Raw genomic sequence first — 25,674 nt, 5'->3', positions numbered from 1 at the left:
TATATTATAAAGGGCAACGTATGGTTCATTTATTTTTATGTAGCGTACAACTGTGAAAACCTTACGTATCAAACAAATGGAGGGGAGTTAAAAGGATACTGTCAACCTTTTATATGTGGTTGGTTGGCAAGACAAAGAAGCAATTTGTTTAACTCTAGTACAAATAGGCTACCTACAAACTGTACTTACATACTTGAGTAGATGTATTTACTGAAACTGCATTCTACCACTGCTGGTGAATACAAATTGCCATCTCGTTGGTGAGTGACGATAAAATCCTTTTTTCCCCATCATCTCCTCAATATGTTCACAAACACAGAGGAATAACCCCACTGATCACCCGTTGCTATAGCAACTCCAGCTCGAGTGCTGTGATGCTACAAGGCCATAGTTGTCGTGATATCAGTGTTTGCAGAGAAAAAGCAGTTTGTCTAAGCACAAAAGTACTGAGTCTGCAATAAGATATTATGACAAAAAACAAAACAAAAAGGAAGTAAACAATATGTTCATGTGCTCAATGCATACTATCTGCATTGATCAGTTAATAGGCTATATGTTAAGACTGTTAAGACTTCTGTTCTGTTCAGATTTTTGTCAATAAGTTGAGAACTGTGTCCTGTACTTTCCGTCCATGTGAAGATTTTCGACTTGGAGTGCACTAATATCCAAAAAAGAAGTGATCAGTGAAAACACAGACCCTATGTTGCAGATTATAAACTACTGCACTTTGAGGAACTGCGGTTCAGACATCTTGCTGACATATCTCCAGCTGTCACTTCTGTTTGTGTTGAGATATGACAGCTGAGTCTACCTTCTGCAATAACTACCACTTGCTTCATTCCATCGCTGATATTGTCGCGACAAGAGACGAAGTGACTGCCTGTGCTCAACACATCAGACAGCGCTGTGCACACTTTTGAACTGTTCTTTCTGAGGTATTACAAATCTTGTCTGCCAGTCTGCTGCATATTTAAGCTTGACATTATCACTAAAACTGTCATCACATAGGCTAAATATTCTTGCTTTGTGTCACAGTGAGTAAGGACTGTTGTGATTTGCAATCAAACTAAAACAAAAGAACACATTGAAAAGACTAAACTCAATCATCAATTCTTAAGGTGATAACAAACAAATATGTTTTACTACCATGCTGAAGATCAGACAAAAACTAAATTACACCACTCGTATGCCAGTACATTATCAAAATGTTGCCACAATAAATAGCCACTTAGCTTAGCGCCATACTAGAATGTTTCACAAAAAGTTACGTTACACTCTCCTCAAATTTCACTATTCAACTTGTTAAACCTAATGTATTTCTTGTAATATAAGAAATACAGCACATTTTAGGATCCAAATCCGCAGTACAACAAGCTGAAGCTTGTGCACTGACGTGAACCAGGAAAAGGGACCACACTCCTGTGTTGGCTTCTCTGCACTAGCTCACTATAAAATCTACAATATAATTTAAAATCTTTCTTCTCACTTATAGAGCTCTTAATGATCAAGCACCATATTATATTAAAGGGCTAATAGTGCCATATTACCCTTCGAAAACATTACGCGCCCACAACGCAGGCCAACTCGTGGTACATACAGTCTCTAATGTACTAAGGGTACTGCACTTTTAAAGAATAGATTTAAAACTCCCCCTTGTGATAAATCTTATAGTTAAGGCTGGCACAGGTATAGACCAGCTCATGGTTATGCTGCTATAGGCTTAGACTACCGGTAAATTGCACCTTGATCTCTTATCGCTCCCTCTCTCTTTGTGATTTCACATCATTTTACTGCATGTCGCTATCTGTAAATATCAGTTACTGACCTGCTTTTTGTATAGAGTCTTGTGGTGATACTTATGAATTGGGCCTATACAAATATAGATTGACTGACTGGTTTCCATGTTTCCAATCTTTATGGGGGACAAAGCTACCTTCTGTTTTGACTTTAAACAAGAGAGCAAATAAGGATGAGTCAAACAATGCACTAACACCCCTGTTACAGCCTCCTTAATAACACAATGGCTCGATAAAATTGAGACCAGACCTTAGATGATTTTTTAATTTTTAATTTTATTTTTTAACTTTGTCTCTGAGAGAAGGATGAGTATAACTATCAGATCCCTAAACATGGGTCACTAAGTGACCCGGCTGTGCTGCAATGCTCATTTAGTGCTCCATCATCAGAGTGACCAGGCCTGGCGAGCACTGGGAGACAGCTGAAGAAGCAAGATCCTGTTTGGCAGTGACTGTAAATGGCCAGTATGGCAGCCTGGCTTCTCTCAGTGGTTGCAGATGGCACTCAGTGACACTAGGGTCAACGTTCTGTCTGTGTTCTGCAAAAAAAAAAAAAAAAAAAAGGCTCTATCTTCATCTGCCTCAGCAGATTTGTGCACATGTGGGTGTGGAGGCAGCAGCACATGGAGGAGGGATCCACTTCTGTTTACAGGAGGTGACAGAACAGAGACGTCTTTCAGGTTCATGCTATGTAATGCTTGGCAGGTAAACAAATTAAAGATGAAGAATTAGAAACTTAGATTGCAAAAGGAAATGTTTATTGAAAACATTACCAGAAGGTTGAAGTTTGTCTAGAAGGCGCTTGAATCTTCTGACCTGTGTTTTTATCATTGTAAACATATGTAGGGCATTTTACAGTGTCTGTCGCAGTGAGAGAAAACCATCTGCTCTCTGCATATTGACTGTTTTTATTTCCTAGCTGTATCTCGGCATATACTGTATATGATTCCTCTCATGCTTCATTTGTAATACATGTGGACATGTGGGCCCTTGAGGGTTTGGATAAATGAACATTGGAGCATGTTTTCATCTCCCACCACATTCAGAGGCCGGCTGCAGATGCTTGTTTTGGCAGTTTTAATGGTTAGTCTCTTAAATTACAGACAAAAACACATTATGCTATCATGACTTGCCATGCTGTTTTTGGTTTTGTTTGCCCAGATTTTGCGATATTAACCTGTTCATTCCCCAGACATTTTTTATTTATTTTTTTACCTATAAACATTCAAAAGTTGTTACAAGACTTATAGGAACTCTATGTGTCTTCTCCTCTGGAAAGAGATGAGCTTTTTATTTTTAACATACCATGGCTTTTGGGATAAGGCAGAATTTCAGCGGCAAATAAGCTATATCAAAAGCTGATTATAATATCAACAGATGTTGGTGAGAAACATGACACATGCATGACAGAGCTATTGAGCAGACCAGTTCAATAATACAGCCCTTAGATTTCTGCATATCTAACACTCATAATAAAAGATTAGTTGGCAAGCAGTCTGATTGACTGTTTGAGTGCAACAACATAAATTGCTCTTGATGAGTACACATTTTATTGTTTTTCTTCTGAGTATGTGTGTGCATGTCTGTGTGCGTGTGTGTGTCTGTGTGTGCGAGCGAGTCTCATCCAGTAAAGGCATTTTTGCCAGAGTGGGGAAATCAGGCTGAGTAAGGTACAGGTAAAATTCAAACCCATGGCCAGTGCAGTGAGGACTATAGGCCCTCTGCATCCCAAACGCATGTTCAAAATGTTTAGAAATCCAACATTTTGTCTATAAGACTTCCATGGCTATAGTCTCTTATTAGTTAACTCCTCTTTGGTAGTGGTCAGTTCCTGCCAACTGGTTAGCACCAGTTATCTTGTGGCATATCGATCAAAACAATGAGAAAAAGATTTCTGTCTCTGTTCCCCTCTATTTTACATTCAGGATTGTATTTATATTCCTTTCATAACAAACTTGTTGTAAACACAATTAATTCCTGGTCTTATTAGTTGTTGTCCAAAGCTATTTGTTATGGATGCCAGTTGTATAGCTTCTTATATTTTTACTTTGAGGAATATTTCATTCAATTCGTCCAAAAGAGGCGAAAGTCATTGCACATTTTAAAATGGTGGGTAAAGTGAGAGTAAAGCGCAGACTGGAAGGTGAGAGCTCACAGTCTGCACGTTGCATATTGAATCTTTCATTTTTTTTACAGTGACTGTATTATCATATTATCATATAGTAGGAAAGGGTCGCTCCGACTGCCTCTGACCCCTCTCCTCCCGTGTGCGCCCTCCTATCCGCTGTGCGCTCTCAACACTAAACTCCCTCCTTCTCCTCCTCTACTCCTCAGCGCTCGGAGCTCGACACGCACAACAGATGGTACAGTACTACAAGCTGTAGGAGCGCAAGAATTTCATGAACAAGTACTTGTTTTTCCCCTAACTTCATAGAACCGTTTAGTATATCGGAGGCAGGGGTTTTTCCAAGGACGCGCATCATTGCAACAGCAATCGGATCCTACGGTTTAGTGGCGGATTTTGGATTCAAGGTAAGTTGTGATGCTTTTCCGAATAACGTGAGCCGTCTATATTTGGGATTTTATGAACTCAGAGAATTTGCGCACTAAAAAAGCCCACAATTACTTATTTTTGACTTTTACATATCAGTGTTAAACTCTTGTATTTTTATTAGGCTACACTAATGCTTATTTAAATGTATTGCACAATATTTGATAGAAAGAAGAACAATATTACTGTGAAAACCATCATCATAACGTCTAACGATTTTTACAAAACATTCTGGATTATAAATCTTTTTGACAAAGAAAAACCTTATTTTCCAATGAAAATTTCCCCAAGCTAATCTAAAGAAATCCAAAAAAAAGACTGAATGAATAAAATAAAACAGTGTTTTTTTTTTTTTTTTTGTTACTTCAAATGTGCAAATATACTTTGCAGTTGCAGCATATAAAGTTGGTGTGAATTATGAATGAAAAGAAACTTCCATCCCCCTGATTCTGAATTCTGAGAGTAACAGGATCTTGCAGCTGTATATTCCTGGACTTACAGCAGAACTGAGTCTTCACAGGCAGAGGTACTTCTGTTGATCCCCCAAAGGCAAACTTTGATGTGAAAAAACATACAGACACTTCCATGTCAGAGGGCAGTAATGTTCTCTGACATTGTCTGCTGTGGTTTTATATCTCTTGTGAGAAGAAGCAGGGTTAAAGATGGCTTAAAGCAAAGCAACCATAGGCGTCCTTCATGAATATACAATGACTTTACACAATCTCATAAACAAAAGCAAGACTAATTATTATCATGAAACTAATTATGAGAGTTCCTGAGATGGTTTACCCTCATTACTTTGCCTTACATTTTTATCGTTTTGTAGCTGTTCCTCATCAAATATATTAAATTGATATAATTCTGTGTTCAAAAGAAATTCACTGATGACCTTTGTAAAATTAGAAATAAATGTGCTTTTTAGGAATGAAGCTTTATAGGTGTTTTCCATTCTGCAAATGTTTACATTTATCTGGACGAACTCCTGTATACACCGTGCTGGGATGGGCTTTTTACTTTAAGAGAGTGAGACTCTGACACTAATCCCTCTGAACCCTTGCATGCTTCCTGCCTCAGAGGAACATGAGAGAGCAGACACTGACATTTAGTTCAAGTATTTAATAAGAGTCAGAATAACCCAGTCTCAGTCTGTCTTTTCACATTCATTATTATTAAGCTTCTACTTAAATATAGATTCAGATCTGTACCTTTGGCAGCCCGGTAATCTCAGCTGCACGCTCAGAGGTGTACAGGAAATAAAATCCCCCTCTGGATCATTTGGATACAGTAAGTTGAAGCTGCTCATCCAAATGACACATCCTGAAGGTCCTTTAAGATGTGGAATGCGCATGAAGTCACAGTGAGCTGTTCGTAATGATCTGTCCCAGAGGAGGTCTAAACCTGTGGTGGACCCCAGGTGGGCCTGTGGAAGCAGAAGCAACAGGAAGCCCTGCGAACCAAATACACTGTTCATTTGTACACAGTTAGATCTCCTGGGAGAGCCGCTTCAACTTTGTGTTACGTTTGCTCGGTATTCTGTGCGAGCTGCTGCAACAAGGGAAATGTAGAAATGCAAGGATGTCTTTGAAAAATTAGACTGCATATGTACAAACTGGTGAAATAATCAGGGCAACAGTGCTGTGAATTAATGGAAATCAATAAGTTGGAAGAGAGTGAAGTAGGGTATCTTGTATAAATAGCACTGGGATCAATTTCTGGAAATCTGCTCATTTATTCCTTTTCTAAAACTGAAGCACAAGCACTCCAATATATAGTGTCTTTATTGCTTTCTGCTTTTACGAGTCCGTTGGTCCTCTTTGTTCAGCACAGTACATATTGTCTTGTGTAAGTATCCTATGCATCTTCCTTGCATGTGGCTTAATTCTGACTCATTAAAAATTTTATGGGACCTTAGAAAGTCTTGAGCCACTAATGCTCCTGTGTGCAAGCATGACACAACGCGATTCTTTCACCATGCCTGCTGTAACTGAATACTTCTACAAGTGTACAAGAGCAAAGCAGTAATACAGCAGCATGAATTAGTATACTGCAGCAAAGACATCAGAGAGAGCAGCAGAGATTATCCAATATCTGACATACCTTTTATTTATCAAGACAAGAGAGAATGTGTGGATGCAACAGTGCTTATCAGAAAAACAGTACTTGTTTATTCATCTTTGCATTTGTTTGTGTAAAGTTTATGTGTCAACCTGGGATAGTGCTCAGTCATTTTGCCAAGAACACAATTTGAAACTGAAGCACAGGAAGTGTCACTGGGGGAGGCACCGCTCCTGTCCTTATTGGGTCACATTATTGCTAGATGCTCTCCCTGTGTGGTATTTTATGATATTGTTGCCGATGTGAGACAATAAGAATAGAAGGCCTATAGGAAAGAGAGCTGTATTAAAAATAAAAATACAGTAAGTTTAATGACTCAAGTCAGGAAAAACATTCCTCTAGTGTAAAATGGTTGGATCTAAAGTAATAAGACTGGACTGGCTCTTTTTATGAGAACTGTGGTGTGTGGACTGTGAGTGTAGTCTCTCGCTTTGAAGACTAGAATCAAAGCGTGTGGATACTCAGCCACTGCAGAGGCTGGCTGTTGTATTGACTTTACATAACCCTCTTGTGATGAAGATCTTATTTTGATTTTTGTCACATTTTTTCAAATCCAGCAAATCACCAAACATTGCAGAAAATGAAATAACATAATTATTGCTGATTAAAAACATTTCAAAAACCCATTTTAAACAAATGAAACTAGTCATAAAGACATGTACTTTAATGTTACCCTTGTTATTTCTGAAAATGTAGGCTTCATTCATGCCTCTTCAGCCGCACTGCTGCTGTCACTGGTCACCCATGAAACACAGGCTAGCAGTGTCCTCGCATGACATAGGCAGCCAGGGAAGATTATGAGATGCCGCGAAGTCAGGGAATAACTGCAGCAACATGTTTTTTTTTGTACCTGTGTGTGGATCAATACCCTGCTGTGAGAAGTGTGTGAGAGTAAAATGGTGCAGATACAGGAGTGAATAAATCCTGCAGTGGTACCTGTAGGCACCCGTTAAGCAGTCGTGACATTAAGCTGCTTATCTGAATATAACAGAGAAGATGCTCACGTTTGTGACAGAGATGATGGATGGATTAAAAATGAACACAGTGTATGAATACATTACTGGCTGATTTGTACGTCCTTCTTAGAAAAGCTTATCCAGGCACAACAAGTCTTTTTCTCCTAAATCGTTAATTATTCATCAGTGTGTCAGTAAATATTTGCCTTAACATCAAATACTCATTCAGATCATTATGAAGCCATCTGTTTTTTTTCTTTTATCAATCTTAAAAGTTTCTTTTGAATTATCTGATATCCTGTGATTCATTTTAAAACAGGAAACTTTCATTACATTTTTTAATTAGTGTACAGTCAGGGTTCTAAGCCCAAATTCTGGTCTGCCAATTGAGAAAATGCCAATGATGTCATCAAATCCCCAATGTCACCAGCATTATGGTATTGCCTACTGTACTTCCCATAAGTGGCGAACATGCAATAGTCAGTATTAACTAAGTTTTTGCAACAGTTTGGAACAGTAATTCAGATCATTCATGTTAAAGGCTTTTCAAAAGGGCCAAAGAGAATAAATTGAACTAAAGAAACGTTTTTTGTCTCTATAACTAGAATAACATTTGAAGCCCTTTGATTTGATCTAAGAAGCTGCTTGAATGATTTACCATTTAGGTATGTAAAGATTCATCGTGAGGCAGTTATAAATCGATTCAAAGGTGTCATGGTTTTGAATCTGTACTCTGAATTGCAGTAATACTGTGAGCGTCAGCCAGCATTATCATGGCAAACAAAACATTTTTGCTTCTCGAGACAAAAATTGAAAGAGTTGAGAAGATAAAAAACGAGACAAAAACGGTGTGCAAATATTGCAACAAGACAGAGAACTTAACAAATAGCACAACGAAGATGATGCAGCATTTAAGTGACACAACAATTAGAAGCTACAACCACCTGCCGATTATATAACAATAAACTGAGAGAATCATATTGTGAATTCAGTATTGTGAATCGCATCGTGAAGTGAGTGATTTGTAACAATCCCGTTTACCATTGTAGTGGAACTACATAGATCAATTGATAGCCATAGTTACAGACTTTTTGGTTGTCAGTATATTGTTTCTTCTTTACCCCAAAACTACTCACCAATGTTTGGGTGTCAAATTGGTTTGTTTCATTTAAAATGTGGAGTCCTTAGCCTCAACCAACACTTGTGTCATGTTTGCCATTAATCTATCTTGCCACAGCATTACAGATATACTTCAGGTAATTTTCCAGGTGTACTCCATAATCACTTGAGGCCTTCTGGACTTTTTAAAAGGGTAATTTATGGTTCCTGTCATGGTGAAACAGGGGTCCAATCCAAAATATTCTATCCTGAATGGTTTCTGTGTGACAGGAAACCAGTAACAAATGCTGACTGCGACTCTGTAATTACTTATTATGGGGTGCATCAGAGGGAGCATGCAACAGCAGTGGTTTTGATGGAGCCTGTCCTCCAACCTATGCGACTCCACTGGTCGTTTGTGCAAGCGTCAAATTACGACCCATATTTATGTTTTAGAGTCGAGCGACCTCTAGTAAACGTAAATAACCTCGATCCGATAAATGTGTGTTCGTCATTGAATGACGTTTGACCCAGAACCCTAACCCAAGTCCAAGCTAGCAAACGTTTTTCCCAAAAGGATAGTTAATTACCACTTACCCTGGTAAGCACATCAGGCAGGGTGACGATTTACTGGCATCTCTCCGTTCGCCGGTAGGGGCGCTAATTTAGGAAATGCTCCTATGTGTCGTATTACGTGACAGACAACCTCCACAGTCGTATAGGTTGGACGACTTGTTGGATGACAAGGTTGCACTCCTTACTCCACTAATAAATTTATGTCAACTGGAAAAAGTAAGCATGTAAAATGTGATCAATATCTCCAGTAAACAATCATTAAGACAAAAGAAGACCCTTAAAACCTCATCTTTTGTAAAAGTGTTACTTGTGGCACCATCCTGCTTCAATGAGCAACTCTGCCTAGTGCCCACAAATACAAAAATTGAAGGAGAATTTTAAATGGAAGATTAATATTTCACCTCAGCATTGATTCATGATGCCACTGCAGACATCATTTATTTGGCTTTGGCTTTGCAGAAATATTTAGATCCAGCACACTCATTTCCACTGTGCATTAAAGGTAATGGGCCTGTGGAGCAATGCTGTCATCACTACTTAGAACGTCACCCCAGTTTCCTGCTCTGTCATTTTCTCATTCACAACAGTAAAGGAGGTAAAAGGGGTTGAAAGTAAAGGCGGGATGGGCGATGAAAGGGGTTATTATTTCCTCTGGTGTTTGCTGACTGTGTTCAGGAGAAACGTGACATTTTCCATGATATCTAAGTGGGCAAGGCAATTTCTCAGGTGACATCTTTTCGTCAGCTCAAGTTTGCAGCATGGTTCTACTCTATGCAACAGAAAACTGATGAAATGTGTTGAAATTTCCAGAGACTAAACCAAAACCCATGCAATAAATACTGTTTTCAGAGAATTAGACTATTTTTCTGAGAAAAAACAGTGACAGCTTCCAGTCTCTGTGCCATGTTTGGTAATGTAATTCTTTGTCGACTAAATGTCGACTCCATATGTTTTACTCATCTCTGATGCATCTTACACAGGTGAAGGACATTGGAAATCTATTTCTATTAAAGTAGGCCTGAAGTAAACCGGCAGTTTGCATGACTAAAATCAATGCTGCTCCTTCATGCTCTGATAGTTTGTCACTGTGGTGACGCCAGTACAGATGAGCCATGAGTTGACCCTGAAATCAGCACTTGATGAAGCTCAGCTATCGGCCTGCAGTTATTTACCGCTGCACTTTTTAGACACCTTGTTGTGGAAGTACATTGCAGGGCAAACAGGTTTCCACATCTGTTTGTTAATGTTTTGAGCTGGATTTAAGCTTGATGACAAACTCAGCTGTGCCAGTTTGAAAGGTTCAATTGTGCAGTGTTTTGCCAGTGCTTCTCGCAAACAGGAAGAGGCGGAGGACAGGGGGAAAGGGCTTGATAATAAGGCAGGCAACTCTACAACAGAATGTATGCAATTAAATCTGAAATGTTAAAGCGGTCTGAGTCACTAAAGGGAGTAGGGGAAAGGATGTGCTTTTGCCCCCCAAACAACTAAAATTAATCATCCTTGCTTAGCTTGCTTTGTCACTAAAGGCACATTGAATACTTCAAATGAGTTATATACAAATTAAAACTAATGATTTAACGGATTAAATAATTTATAAAGTGCACAACAAAGACAACGTATCTGCTTCCTCTAAGAACTTGATTGCCACGGTAAAACAGGGTAATCAACTTGCATAAACATGTTTTCTTCTTCACCCTTTTAGTTGATGTGAAAATTGTAAGAAAACATTACTTATAATTCAGGTTTTTAGCTGAATTAGATGTGTTTGCAGCCCTTGAAAGTAGGATATAAATTCCAGATAAACTCTGTTTTAAGTCTCTGCCAATTCCTAAGGGAAATGTATGGTCCTTTGTAGTTGCAACTGAAAAGCCCACCATGTTCCTGTTCATGGACAGTAGGCTTTAAGGGCTTTTCTCTGAAACTGTTTCCTGCTGAGGCTGAGAATGGTGTTTTGAGAGCACTGATCGTGAATCACTTGAGGAAAAGTTGAAAGGCAGACAGATAAGAAAAACACTTAAACAAGCCACGACAGTCCATAAAGCCAAGAGAAGCTCCTGATTTATGTGATGAACATCCCTACGACATGGTAAATGGACTTGAGCTTGTATAGCGCTTTTCTAATATTCTGACTACTCAAAGCGCTTTTACACCGCATGTCACACCTACCCGTGCACATCGGATGTGTTGCTCACAGGAGCTGGGGATTGAACACTCGACCTTCCAATTGAGAGACGTCGACTCTACCACAGCTGCCTACATAGCTATTTATTCAGCTGCAACTCATATAAGTTGCTCAATAAAGATAACGACAATAAGCTGTTTCTTGGAGACCATTGTCAGGTCATAGAAATGATGTCCCTGAAACTTTATTTAGACTTTCACTTCCTCAGTGATGGCAGAATGAAAGTGATACATTACAGTGAGTTGTGTCTGAACCTTTGAACATATGGTGAGGGAGAGAAGTTGATATTATTCAAAAGAATCAAAAACTGTTCTGAAATGATCATATTTAAAGCCTGCTTATCAGGGACATGGAATGGTTTTCTGAAGTGGGGTCTGTATGGATTGTATTGTATTTCTAATCCGACATCAATAGTAAGTTTATAAACCAAAGGAGCTGAATGTGAGCTAAAATAATGTGTTCATATAAATGTATGGCACTGTAATTTTCAAAGCCACACAGATGTGTAGTAGATTTCCCCCTTTCCCTTTTCGCCTTCCTCTCATTGTCACCTGTTTCTTGGAAAATTTAGACATTACATCTCAGCAGATAATTATACAGTAAAAAAAAAAAAAAAAACAGTATTTAAGGACAAAATTTTGTTTTCATGGTTGGAGGTGAAACCCTTTAGAGTCCGACACACAGCTAGATAAAACTGTTACTTCCATATATTTCAGATTTAAAGAAATGTGTATGGACTTCAATTTTCAGGCCAAAAACTAAAGTTACTTCCACATATTTATCCTGAAGTAAAAGTATGCAACCTAATAGCAGATCCTGTCTATTCCACTGAAATACCATTAAAGTAGAGCTGTACTATGCGTAGTTGTTCCATTTGAAATAAACAGCTTAAAAGGTGTTAAAATCCAGCTGTAACTTGTACTGCTACTACTGATGAGCGCCCCCCTCATCAGTAGAATTGGGGGGGGGGGGCAATCCAATCAGCTCAGGAGTGCCTGCCTGGGCAGTTCACTCACTCGGAGTGCAAACTCAGAGTGTAAACACCTAATTTCCCTTCAGGGATCAGTAAAGTAAACCTTCTTCTTCTTTGTGTACTTCCCTCGCTTTGAAATCTGGTACATCATGTCAGGGAACCTCATTGCTGGCCTTATCTGTACACGTCTGTCCACCATGTCTTTAGTTATCTCTGCAGAAACCAAATGTCCTTAATTAAAGCGGATATCAAGTCAGCCATGTTTCAGAAAGTTTTGACTCTCAGTCAGTCTGAGGCTGCTTAGTCCTATAGAAATGTGACATCAGTGCATTCCGTCGGAGTGGCGCTACACACCCTAGGCTATACTGTACAACACTGCTGACAGGACCATTTGTACCTTGTAATTTGGCTAATTTTGGGGGGAAAAGTGTACGCTATTTTCAGACAATGTTCAGCATTATTGTGGTGTAAGCAAGCCATTTTGTTTTAGCACTACTTAAGGGTTTCTAAACAAATGGGCAGAGCTGACCAGCATCTCCTTTGGCTAACACATTCACTTGACTTAAGCAAACACAGAACTATCCCTTTAACAAACAGATTGATAACATTTAGTTTATAAAAACTAAGCATACTCCTCTTGCATAAAACATAAAATTGTATTGCTAATCCATTTGGTTAGCAAAGAGATTTATCCCATGTTGCTATTTGGAGATATAAACAAACCTCCAAAATAAAATAAAAAGAGCTAAATTTAGCAGTCTGGTGCATACAGCATACACCCTCCTCCAAAACAAATGATGTGTTGAAGAGAAATGTTACAGTAGTATGATGCCACACTGAAGGACTTTGTAACCAAGGCAACGTACAAAAGGCGCAGAAATTGGTCAAATAAGCTGTTGAAGTGTGAAGAGGAAGCATTACAGGTTTTACATAAAACAACACTGCCAGGCTGTTTTACATTAACATTAATTAGTTTAAAACATTTCACCTTGTTAAATATGACTTACAACAGTCCTTCTGGTGTAATGTATCCTTCATTATCAGTTTAAAAAGTCACTTAGACAATTTGCCTAGATCATGTTTTTCTTTTTTTTTCAGCAAATACAATTTTATGAGCTAATCACAAACGTCAGGAAAAGAGCTCGGTGGAGGTGGATGCCTCCATGAGCAACTGAAATTAACACCTCAGTCATTCATCTCACTACCTCCCACTGCACTGACCCCCTGTCACATGTTCTGAGTCACCTGGCTCCTTGCCACTCCTCCCTGTTTGTTCTCTCACCATGGTGTGTCAGCCTCTCTTTCTATCTCATCATTGTGCACACCAACAGCACATTAACAGCACATTCACTGCCTAGACAAGGAAAAACAGAGGAAAGTATATTTGGTACAGACTGCTACCATTGACTGGCAAAAAGGCTTTATAGATGTGCTTTTTTCATTTACGTGGGACGAAAAGGAGCACGAGTCCAGCTTTGTGTTGGAAAGTAGTTTTGATGTCGAGCAGTGAGCCTTTTTTTTTCTCCTCCAGGGGACTGGCATGACTGAAGTTTGAGAACCACTGCTCTTAAGAGTAGCAGAACAGTGGCAAAAACACTGAAGTCCAAAGAACCAATAGTCCTCAAGATCTGAATAGCACACCTCCTGAACTTCTAAGCAATGACAAGGAGTCACTACAATATGCTGATAGTGGTTTGCAGGCTACAGATTATTAGTAGTTCTTCAGACCAATAACTGATATTTGGAACTGATATGTATTTACAGTAAAAATGAACATCTTTCTGTCAAGAATTTGAGCTTGGAGTCTTATATATTTCAATATTTATATTGAATATTTATTTAAACGCTCAACCTGAGACAAACCTGAAAACAAACCCAGAAGGAAAGACACATCTGGAGCAAAAACAGCAAAATTCTAAAGGTATTTATTTTATCTGCGAATGTGCAACTTTTTGCACAAATATATATATATATATATATATATATATATATATATATATATATATATATATTATCACATCTTAAAATTGTTCCACTGCAAAACCCCAACCTCTGTTATAAAGAAGTTGGCATTTACTGTACCATAAAACAAATTACATAATGTTAGCGTTTAGCTAAGAGGTTTCTTCTTTTCGGTAGGCCAAGTCAATGTTTAGAAAATTAATATCTATCGGTAATTATTTCATACACTCACCATTCAATGTTGAATTGCGAAAAGTAGCAGCCATGAGAGCGGACATGAGGGACTCTTCCCTCAAATACAAAAACTTCACTTACTAAGTCAACGCTACTAAAGGTGATTATTTTGATGCATATTTTTGCTGAATAGTTCCAGCTACTAATTTGCTCAAGTAAAGGCAGTGCCTTTAAAAAAAAAAAACATTAAATAATAATGAGTAGCCTACTGTCCACAAGTCCAAAAGTTTAATTAAAATCAAATCTAGGTTTACAGTGTGGATGCTCTGCTATTAAAATAATTGTTATTGATTGTAGCTGAAAAGTACAAGTTATTTTTTTCTTCGAAAAGACCTTCACACTAACTATACAGCACAGTAGGTAGCACTAGTTTGAGTCCAGTACAACACAGGTTAAGGGTTTGGAACACACTGGCTTTCTTTTGAGCAGGACAATAGTGTTCACACTGTGGGTGTGAAACATGCATGAATGCCTAGAACAATTTATGTATTGGCTAAGATGCAAACTAGATGACGTTTTTTGGACAGTGTCTTCAACAGGAAGTGTAGCCAGCATGAGGTCCTGGTTTGCTTGGCTCTTGTTTGGAGCAGGTGGGGCAGACTGGTGGGCCGGTAGTGCTGTGATTCCATGGAGACTGCAAGGGCCATATGTAGGACAGCTCAACACTCGGAGTCTGTGCTTAATTTTACTCGCAACACATGCAATCCCTCTACTCTGAAGAGCAAGGCCTTATCAGGCAAAGAGTTTTCCATACCCAAAACATGTAACCTCTCGTTTTCATGTCCTCTACACAATAACTCTGTAACCATGGAAGCAGGGATGTTACCTTGTATTTAGTCTTAAAACTAATTTTTAAGCTGCTACAACAGTATTCAGTCTGATAAATTGACTTGGGTCCCTATAAAGCACCTATCAGTGTTTACAACATCTGTTTACCTGTACATGCAGTAGTAGTAAGAAATACAGCTGCTCCACTCTGCAGTAATTAGCAAAGATTGAAATTCAGTGAAAGCTGGCTTCTCTTGCTTTGTATCCAAAAGCACATAGCAGTGAGACCATCCTAATTTTCATCAACACTCTGTCAGGAGAGATTATGCTGCTAGGCTTTTTCCCCAAGAGAGAATAGCTTGTAAAATAAAAGGGGTGGTAGTGGATGGTATTACAGAACAGACTCACATTATACTTTTAATACTCCAGTTTTTTTATTATAAAAAGGAGACTGTAAAGCTCAGTGACAGATATTTTGCTAAGAAACTAAGGGAATGAAATTATTGCATTATCGTTTCTTTACGACAGCTCTGTTGTGGTTATTTATTGCATGAGCTCTCTGTTAGCAACCAAAGTTTTTTTTAAGGTATGTACAAAGTAAGCTACTCTTACTTACATACAACAATATTCAGGGATTAACCTTCCCTGACTGCACATGTCTAAAATCATCAGGGTGAGACAATGTATTAAAAGACTTAACCACAGGTTACATTTGTACTGGAAACATCTACAGTTAACGCTACTGGTCAACAATGTGATGTATTCATTGTAATCCTACCTATATTCTGTTTGAGAAGGAGATGATCCTCACAAGCCCGATACACTAGGCCTACACACATGCTGGCACACAATTTTTATGTGTGTATGAACTTTTTACTGTTTATTTTGGAAATAGATTATTTTTTTTGTGCTAAAAAATGCATTTTTTGTTACCAGCTGTTTTTTTTCTATTTAGGGCCAGTTTTTTTCAGAACATTTCTTTTTCATGAAATCAAAAAACGGTACAGTTGGGTGAGTTAACATCTGTGCTCTGTTAACACTGCAGAGAAAACAGCACATGGACGATTACTGTAATCACATGCCCACTCAGTTCTTTTGTAAAAAATATCTAATCCTAATATAATAGACTGACATTTGAGTGGCAATAAAATGGCTTGTATTGATCAGCAATGATCTCCCCCTGATACACATGTACCGGCACTAAATGGACAAAATGTATTAAAACAACTGATAGCTCATGCTCAAGTGGAGCTTTAATGCTTATTTTCAGCTTTTATTAATTTTCTGGGATTCAACCCGAGTAGACTGAATGATTCACAGGCTAAATTGAATGCAGCCCCTTAATTATACAGCCTGTCTCTCAAAAACAATCTCCTTTCTCTTTAATGACTTCCTCCCTAAAAGTGCACTTTCCTCTGATCGGTTAGCTTCCTGCAAGCCTGTTCAAAGGTTTTCTATGTTTTAAGATTAAATATTGTACGTCACCATCATAATTTTCATTCAATTGACTGAGCAAGAATTTGCAGGCTTAGCAGTAATGACATTCTTAACATATGTGCCAGACAAAGATACTCTATGGACTAAATAGGGACCATCTTAAAGGTGTTAAAAGACAACCAAAAAGGAAGGCCTACATGAGATGCCAAAAACTGCAGTTTCAAGAATGTCAACAAGGCCGGTTCCTTGTTTGACATAATACAGTGCATATACTTGCATTTACTATGTAATGTTTAGAGATAAATTCCCAACCCTGCCGTTAACAACAGGTTTAGCCAATGGCACAGCTGTGCTGGAGTGTCAATTTAGCACAGAAAAGAACAAGTGGGACGGGAAGTCAGACACCGACACAATATTAAAACTTCTGGTTTATTTTTAGTATATAACTCTAGGCTTTGACAGTTTAGAAAAACAAGGTTAATGTAGAGTCTTATACCACGTACATTGTATTACAGCAGGACGCTGTCACGAGTGAATCTGTAAACCTACTGCTGTCAAAAAGGCGCTTGATGTAACACAGCGCTTTTCTGAAAACTTAAAAGAATTCAACTAAAAAAAGTGTTGGGTGCAGCTCTTTTCGAAAAGGCGTCCACTTTTTAAAAAAACGTTGTCCTTTTTTCTTAGGGTTGTATGTAAAAAAACATTGGCAGTTGAAAAAAAAGTAACTAATTCAAACAGCTGTGCTTTAGAGATTAACCCTGAACTCTACGGCAGCACATTAAAAAGAGCAAAACAAGTTGAGGCAAGAATCAGCACCATCAAGCAATACCAACAGATACATTGTTATTGTACCATTCTCTAAGCTTCTCTCTGAAGCAGCAAGGCTTAGAGAGAAACTTTTTGATTTCACACCAAGCCCTCAGACAACAACCGCTCTGCAGCAGCCCAAGCCATCAGTTTGTTTCCCCTCATAGAACCTTACAATACACTTCTAACCAGCAGCAGAGCAGCGCTATAGTCTTTGAGTCTCTTCATGCAACTGTGATTTGTTTGTTTTCTTACATTCTTCTTCATGTTCTTTTCTTAACAGATAAGAACATGATAATGGCTTTTAAAGTTAACTTGGATGGTACGCTAACAAAACCTGTTTTTTTAACCCGTGAGCCTTTGAGCAAGGTCATATCCTTTCCTCCTCACTGGTTTTCATACAGCTGTAAAAAATAACCAGTAAAGTGAGCCAGTTCACTTTCAGTTTACCCTGTTCTTATTCTGTAATGTTTTACCTTCCCTTGCAGTATTCCTGTTTTTGCTGACTCGCTTGTTTAACTGAATATCAAAATCTACTCCATCAGAGCTTTATATAAGTTTGGCAGTGACACAAGTAAGACAGCACATCTGTAGTACTCAGTTGTTATTCCTTTTATAATTGACCTGACTTGAATAACTATTATAGCTTTGTTTTTCTATTCCTATTAAATATGATTTTCATCATCTTTTCTATTCTTTTGCATATTGTATTTTTTTTTGAAGAATTCTACATTAAACTTGCAGCCTTTGCATTGCTCTAGTTCCTGCAGATAAAGGCTATTTCATTAGCAAGAATACATCACAAAGAATGAATCTAAACCATGCAGATACTCCGATTTACATCAGGCATGCCTTTGAGCAATGTACTGTATTCATCATACTGAATTCAGTTTCAGATATGCTGGACTTCAAACAAAGCCCTCCAGATTTGTGTTGTATTTAAAGCCAGGCTCGAGCTGCAGCAGGAGCAAACCCTGCTCCCCCACAGCCAAATGCATCCTCCTGCTCTTAACTTCCTATTTTCAGTTCATTGAAACATGGATACGAAATGCTTCCTCTTCCAGACGTAGAATAGAGCTATTAGATTGAGCGAGAATGAAAGATAAAGCGAGCACATTATTATACTTAGAGTTACAAAAGAAAATAATGAGATCATTAGACACAATCTATTTACTTAACACAGAGAGGAAAACCCAAACAAACTGTGGGGGAGAACAAGGAGAAGGTGCTGGAAATAATTTGATGTCATTTTAGAGTAGAGCCAAAATGTGTTCTTTGCCTGCAGAAATTGCTGGACAATTTGATGTCAGATGGCTGTATTCCCTCACATAAATCATTGTTGCAGTATGCAGCCATCAATGTCAGCCAGAGCCATCCCACTTCAGTCCAAACTGAATGATACAGTATCTTGAAATCGACCAGCATTAAAGTTTTCCACAGAGTCAGTCAAATAGAGTTTGATGATTCCCTGAATATTCATTTCGTTTTTAACTTATCTATTGTCATTTCTCCGTTAGTGAACAGACACTAGAATTTGATACAAATAGGATGACTCTTGATCTTGGATGGGCTGAATTTTTTAAAGGAAGCAGTTAGTTAACACTGTTAGAGTATGGACACTTGAAGGTTGTCCTAATCCAAAAAAAGGAATTCCAAGTCATACAGACTTAACAACTTTTTTTATGACCTACACCAACTGGCCTTTAGACTAAGGGTTTGAGTTACTTTATGTTGTTCTTCTGCAGTATACTGTATGTCCTTTTCCCCTATTGTCTAGGATATGAAGACGATTTGGAAAACCATGCAATGAGTAAAAATATTTAACTCAAGTTTAAAACCAGAGTTGCTACTGAAGCTAAAAAAAAATACATCCCTGGTTTTATCTTCTCTCTTTCCTGAACTGTGAAAGCTAAGATTGATGAAAGGAGGTTCAGGAAGTGGATGAGATTAGAGCCAGGCAGCTTTTGCTGCAGGTGAGGACTTGATGGAACTTTGTGATGACAGGGATGGTGTCTTGTACAAGCAGATGAGTTTCTCACTTCATCTAATGGGATTTTAAATCTTTCTGGGGACAATAACAAAGGTAATAATAGAGAAAATGTATGCTAATGCTTTTTTTCAGACACAAAGCTGTTGATATAACACTTCTCTCACATGAAGGCAGCAGGAACAGTGTGACTGTCATATAGAAATCTAGCTGTTTTAAATACTTATAAGATACACATCTTGTCTTACAACCCACCTGACACAACTTTAAAGCTAAAGTCAGGGTACATACTTGTAGACTGAGTATAATCATGTCCAATAATCATGTAAAATCATGTCCAATATGATACAAAAGTATTGTGAATGTGAGCTGGTCTGTAACCAGGTCTGGCCTATGACAGATAGCATGGAGTACGACTAACTTTAGCCTTAGATGGCCTTAGATCTGCAAGAAATTGGCGACACTGCAACACAATGACCCCCAAGTTTTCAACAGAGAAGATATTCATCAAGAGATAGTGATCACCATGGTGTAGTGTTTGCTATCAAATGCCAGGGAAATCCTCCTGGTAGTTTCAGCAATGGGCTTTGTTAAATTATTGCTCATAATTGTGTCTCTTTCACGTTGTCAAATCACAGTCAGCACTTGAAAGGACTTTCAATTAATCTGAGCTTGAAAACTGTGTCCATTTTATTTGTCGCTTAAAAAATAAATAATATTTCATGTCATGTCAATTTTACGTCTGGCACTTTAAGTTTCTGTTGACTGATGCAACAAAGAGGAAGTGAAATTTAATGAGATTGGCAGGACAGAGCCTTCCTTGGAATACATTCGGGGAGAAGTTAAGCCACTCAGTCTTCTAATGTAAACAGCAAGCCTGTGAGAACACAGTGTTAAAGAAATAGCATTTTAAAATCCAATCAGAGCATACGTAAATGATTTGATTACTATGAAGGGCCTTGTTTTGCCCTACATTCACAATTTGAGATTGTGTTAATTTTAAACTGTACGTAATTGGATACCAAGTTCTGATCCAATTGCCTGAATTGCCCTCTGCCAATGTGTTTGTTTTAAACTGACTAAGTACCTCTATAGTGAGGGGCACAGATTTCTGCACTGAAGTGAAATACCAGGTAATCTATTAATAAATTACACATAAACACAGAAACTGTAGGAAATTGAGTCTCTTTCCTCAGTCAACCCAACCCCACAGTCTGCAGTCATCCACATAAGGTAGATTGCAATACACTTGAAGATATTTTATCCACTTCAACTTTATTTATTTCTTAAGTTGCTGGCTAGACTAGACTTAACTGAGTCTTACATCTGCCTCACTTCTACATAATAATAATAATAATAATAATAATAATAATAATAATAATGATAATAATAATAATGAATTATTAATATAATTGTTCATGTTAGTGTTATATGATTGGTCTGTTGTGGTTACAGCTAATACTACAAATACTTTTCCCCTTACCACTAGTATTGTAGCAATGAATCAATCTTAATCATTGTTGTAGTTATTGTTGCTCTGATTGATTGTCTCTGTCTCTCTCTATTCCTCTATCTCTCCCTCTAACCCCTCTCAACTCCAGCAGAGTCAAGGCAGATGGCTGTTCACCATGAGTCTGGTTACTTTTCTTAATGTTGCCTAGCCCTTTTTTCTAGGATCTTTGTAAATAGTAGAGTTCTACACCAAAGAGTATGGTGTAGAACTGCTATTTTGTAAAGTGTTTTGAGACATGTTTTAACACATGATTCAAGATTTATTCCTGCACTAGAGGAGCACATGACCACTAATCTGGCCTCTTGACTCAAGCTTACATGGTGATTTTGCAGTCAGCCAGAATCTGGCACATCATTTGACTGTCTGCCTCTAGGACAGTTATCCACCACCATATTTCCCATGCATCTAGCTTTTAAAATGCATGTTCAGCCAGCCCCCTGTCTATTTGCCTCATGTCAGCTCTTCTGTTTGATAACCATCCTGTACTTAACTTTCAAAACTTGATCTATTGATCTTTGAGCCATTGTGGGTTAGTTTAGGGAGACCTGTCATCTAGAAATAACCTTAGAAGGGTTTGGGCATGGCCATTCTCATTGACCTGATTGATTCTCATCATGGCTCAAGAGTTCACTGGTACTCATTGCCCCAGAGCCTCTGCTGCCAGCTACCAACATGGGGTCTCTGGTCTGCAGTTATAATCCTTGTCCAGTGTTATAATCAGTACTCCACTAGTCTTTCTATACTGCTTCATGCCTTACCTTTTGGCCAGATCACTGCATGGTCAACCTGACTACTCTTCTGTCGACATTTGGTCCATTTGTTAAAGAGGCTCCTCGCTCCTAGGTCTGGTTGACTTTCTCTCCGCCCCTCTATTATGCCAACAGACTGACTGCTCTGTATCAGCTAATACAGAGCAGGAAATAAAATAGCTTGCTCTCCATCCAACAGTACTAACAGCTAGCTGTCTGATGTTGGAGCTTTGATTCCTTTGCCAGATACTATATTATTGTCAGATTAAGAACTAAATCTAACTTCATAACCTGGATACATTCTTCTTGGGTCTTGACATGGAGCATTTTTTTGTTTTATTTTTTACTTTGCATCTTTGATAATTTTGTAAAGCATTCTTTTTTTGCAGGATGCATTGTAATTTGCAGAATATTTGTATCTACTTTTGCCTTTTGTGGAGGTCTCGGAATTAGCTGGGTTCTTGTTTATGTTGTAAGATTCTCAATTGTAACTCACATCATGTAAATGCTCGTCGACTGAGTGGCAGCTCAGCAGTAGCAAGGCTTATACAAGCCACATAACTTGACACCTAGATTGTGTTTGGTAGGTTGGTGCCTTTTGGATACATTTTTAATGTAAAGATTGGACAAATGGCTTCTTGTGTAGTAAATAATTCAAACCAAGATGTGTGTCAGTGAGAGGCAAACCATAAACATTCCAAAGAATCACTTATCTTTTTATAGTCATGAACATCTGGTAGAATCATATTCCATCACAACACAACTGGTTACGTTATATAATCTTTGTCAACCAGTCAGTGAATTAGCCATTGGCATTGCTGTCATATCTTGAATCACTTAGCTTTTGGTAACCCTTTAACTGTCTTCATCTCCACCTTCACTTCATCATACATTCAATTCTAGCCCAAGAAAAGCAAACATGGTTATAACCATTTTAATAAAATTAATATTGTCAATGTCAAATAGGCGACATCACAGTGCCTATTTCCACTTTATTATAGTGTGTCCCAGATGCACCATTATTTTTCGTTTACAGGACTTGTGGTAAGAAAAAAAACAGGGTAAACAGATTGAAGGTAATGGTCCTTTCAGTAGAATTGTGTACGTCTTCAAAAGCTGAGGACAGAAAATATAAGGAAGTGAGGAAAGTTTTCATTAGTAATTTCATTTTGTGGAATCCCTGCAGAATATCCTGAGCCTCAATACAGTATGTGACACAAGGTCATCAAACAACAAATTATATGTTGTATTAAATTCAATGTATATTAAATTCCCTTAAAATTCCTACACTGCGGCACTGGATAACTCTCCTGCCAAAGTGATGATAATTCAGTAATAGAGGCCCAACATAGAAAATAATCAGCAGAGTGTGTAGGTTGTTTGAACTGTTGTCACACTGTGATCACAGGTTTGAGTCGAGAACAATTTGATTTATGCCATCCCTAATTGTGTCTATCTTCAACTGTCCTGTCATTCTAAAACCCTAAATGGACCTACCTTGTGCATACACTGTATGCTGTAATTCATCCTTCTCACACCATAACTCTCCTGCATCACATTTAAATCGACATAAAGGTACATGAGTTCTGAAAGCAGAGACATGTTTAGGCTAAAATTAGAAACTGTGGCTATATCTCTTGAAATTAAGTATAGACGCATGCTCCTAGTTCTGTGGAGTATATAGATTCACACTGTAATGCACACATGCTTTATGCACTCAGGCATGCACTCGTGTCTTTACTCTCACACACTCTTCCCTTCCTCAGAGAGATGGAGTGTCTCTCATGTTGCTGTTGTTGTTGTTTGTTTTCCAAAACAAGCTGGCCTTGTTCTCTTTTACTCTTTAAAGGCAAAACCCTCGAGAGCCATCCTACAGAGTAACAAAGTTTAAAAGAGCTGTCCAGGTCACACTGTAGCACAGTGAGGAAGGCACTGTGGCTAGTCTTAAAATGGCTTTGCAGCCATGGTTGGAATGCAATTGCAAGAATGTTTCAAATCATTTACATTCCAGTTATTTATTTGGAACTGTATTCAATGGCACAAGTATATTTTTTTATATAAATAAAGTCATAAGGTAATATAGTAGCATTAGGATTATATACATTTTCTAAAATAGGACACAATGTTGAACAGAAGCGGTTTTAAAGCCCGTTCTACACATGACGAAACTGATGGACAAAATGAGTACTGCACGACATCTGGTACAGAAATTGTTTAATCTCAATTATCTTGTTTTCATGATCATGGGAAGCTAAAATTAAAATGAATGATCAATTAACATCCCAGCCCTACATGCACATTTGTAAGAGGAGCTTAAAATGAATAAAGAGAAAAATGTGAAGATTCTCTTTAAGTAACTCTGTGCATCTGAAGAATCCACTTTTGTGTCTATCCTGATTCAGTGAAGAATGAGCAATAAGAGTCAGACAGAACGTTGCTTTGAATTAATTGATGCATGGAGAGAGTGTGAGGTTGATGCAGACACCACAAACAAGCAGTGCTACACAAGGAACAGGAATTAGTAGGCGCTTTTAAGAGACAAAGCAAGTAATTATTAGAGCAATGCCAAATCTGAAATGCTTTAGCTTCCTTTACAGTAAATACCTCGGGACTCAGTGATTCCTTGTTCTGAGAAAGATACAAACTGTGGGCCCAGAGAGATACAGTGTGAACAAGTAGGCTGTCAAATGTGAATAATTAATTCATTTGTGTATTTGCCCACTTTTTATAACCTTTGTCTCCCTCTTGATTCTGATAGTGCTCCCAAACATGCGTACCCTCGCCAGCCTAATATGCTGCATTGTACATTTAGTTTGTGTATTGAAACTTCCCCAAGATAGTGTTTTCAAACCTTTACGCCAACATTTCCAAGAACCCATTTCCCTTGGCAATCAAACGTTAAAAAACATACTTATGAGGTGCAGTAATGAGGCGAAATGATGCCTATTTCTGACACACAGTTCATAAAGACCTATTCAGCAAAAAGTGAAGCTTTAGCCTTTATTATCAAAGGCATGTAATATATATTGCATAAGCCAGTTGCCATCTTGGGTAACTGTCCATAGAACAAATTTCAGCACTAACAAATTCTCTTGGCTTTTGATTCAATTTTTTCATCAGTAAAAGTTCCCTCACAAGATAACAGCTTTGATGTAAGTGTGACTTCAGGATAACAGTCCCAATTGCATTTGCCTGATGTGGTTAACAGAGAAATATTTATTGTAAGTAGTATCAGCATCACTGCTGTGTGCCTCCATATTGTTTGAATAACTCAGACTGGCACCTGTTCACCCTTCTCACCTGGGCATTCTTTGTCTTCATTAATTTTAATAACACGTTAAAATAAAATGATTTGATTTCTGTTATTAAAAAATGGCCCACAAAATCGTATGCTCACACCTAAAGATAAAGTCTGATGTTTTTAATTATTACATCATATTACTGTATGTCACATCACTTATGTTCGTACACAGTATATGTTTATTGATTTTGTTAAAGTGTTGTTTAAAATCCACACATGACATATTTTTTGAGATACTCAGAAATAAAGAAGACACGTCAAGTAAGCAAGAGACTGATGAGAGAGAGTAGTCCTCAAGGATCAAGACTAAACTTTCAAATGACACAGCAGTCATTCATGAAGTTCTGTGCTCTGATCATAGACTGTAAACATTAGGCTCTGATGGAGAGGTCTGGTGGAAACACTCTACTTTACTCGGGCAGATATGCGCAGTCAGGACTATTTGACCCCAGTCAGATCAGATCGAGCATGTACGTCTCCTATTAATTAAAAGTTGTATTACTTGACCCTGTTGTTTGATTGAAGAATTTTCCATATGAAAACTTTCAAACTAGACTGAGGATTTACAGAAGTCTAACAATATATTGTTTAATCACTCTCCAGTTCATTAAGCTTTCGGTGTAACCAGCATATTGGTAGTTGCCTTGCACCCTTAACTTTCAGTATCAA

The 25,674-nt window shown here is 38.0% G+C and overlaps 1 protein-coding gene across 1 annotated transcript in view; it reads left to right on the top strand.

The window, feature by feature from the left end:
* Positions 1 to 4,046: 4,046 nt before the first annotated feature.
* The window catches only part of LOC306821894 (caM kinase-like vesicle-associated protein), a 38,595-nt gene continuing 16,967 nt past the window's right edge, over positions 4,047 to 25,674 (top strand). Inside the window, exon 1 of the mRNA XM_079340522.1 lies at positions 4,047 to 4,328. The gene's annotated coding sequence lies outside the window, so the exon portion shown is untranslated. The remainder of the gene's footprint in view (positions 4,329 to 25,674) is intronic.

This window comes from Symphodus melops, assembly GCF_947650265.1.
Source record: "Symphodus melops genome assembly, chromosome: 4".
Classification (NCBI taxonomy): Eukaryota; Metazoa; Chordata; class Actinopteri; order Labriformes; family Labridae; genus Symphodus; species Symphodus melops.
The sequence above is the reverse complement of the archived record's forward strand: the minus strand, read 5'-3'. Positions and strand labels throughout refer to the sequence as shown.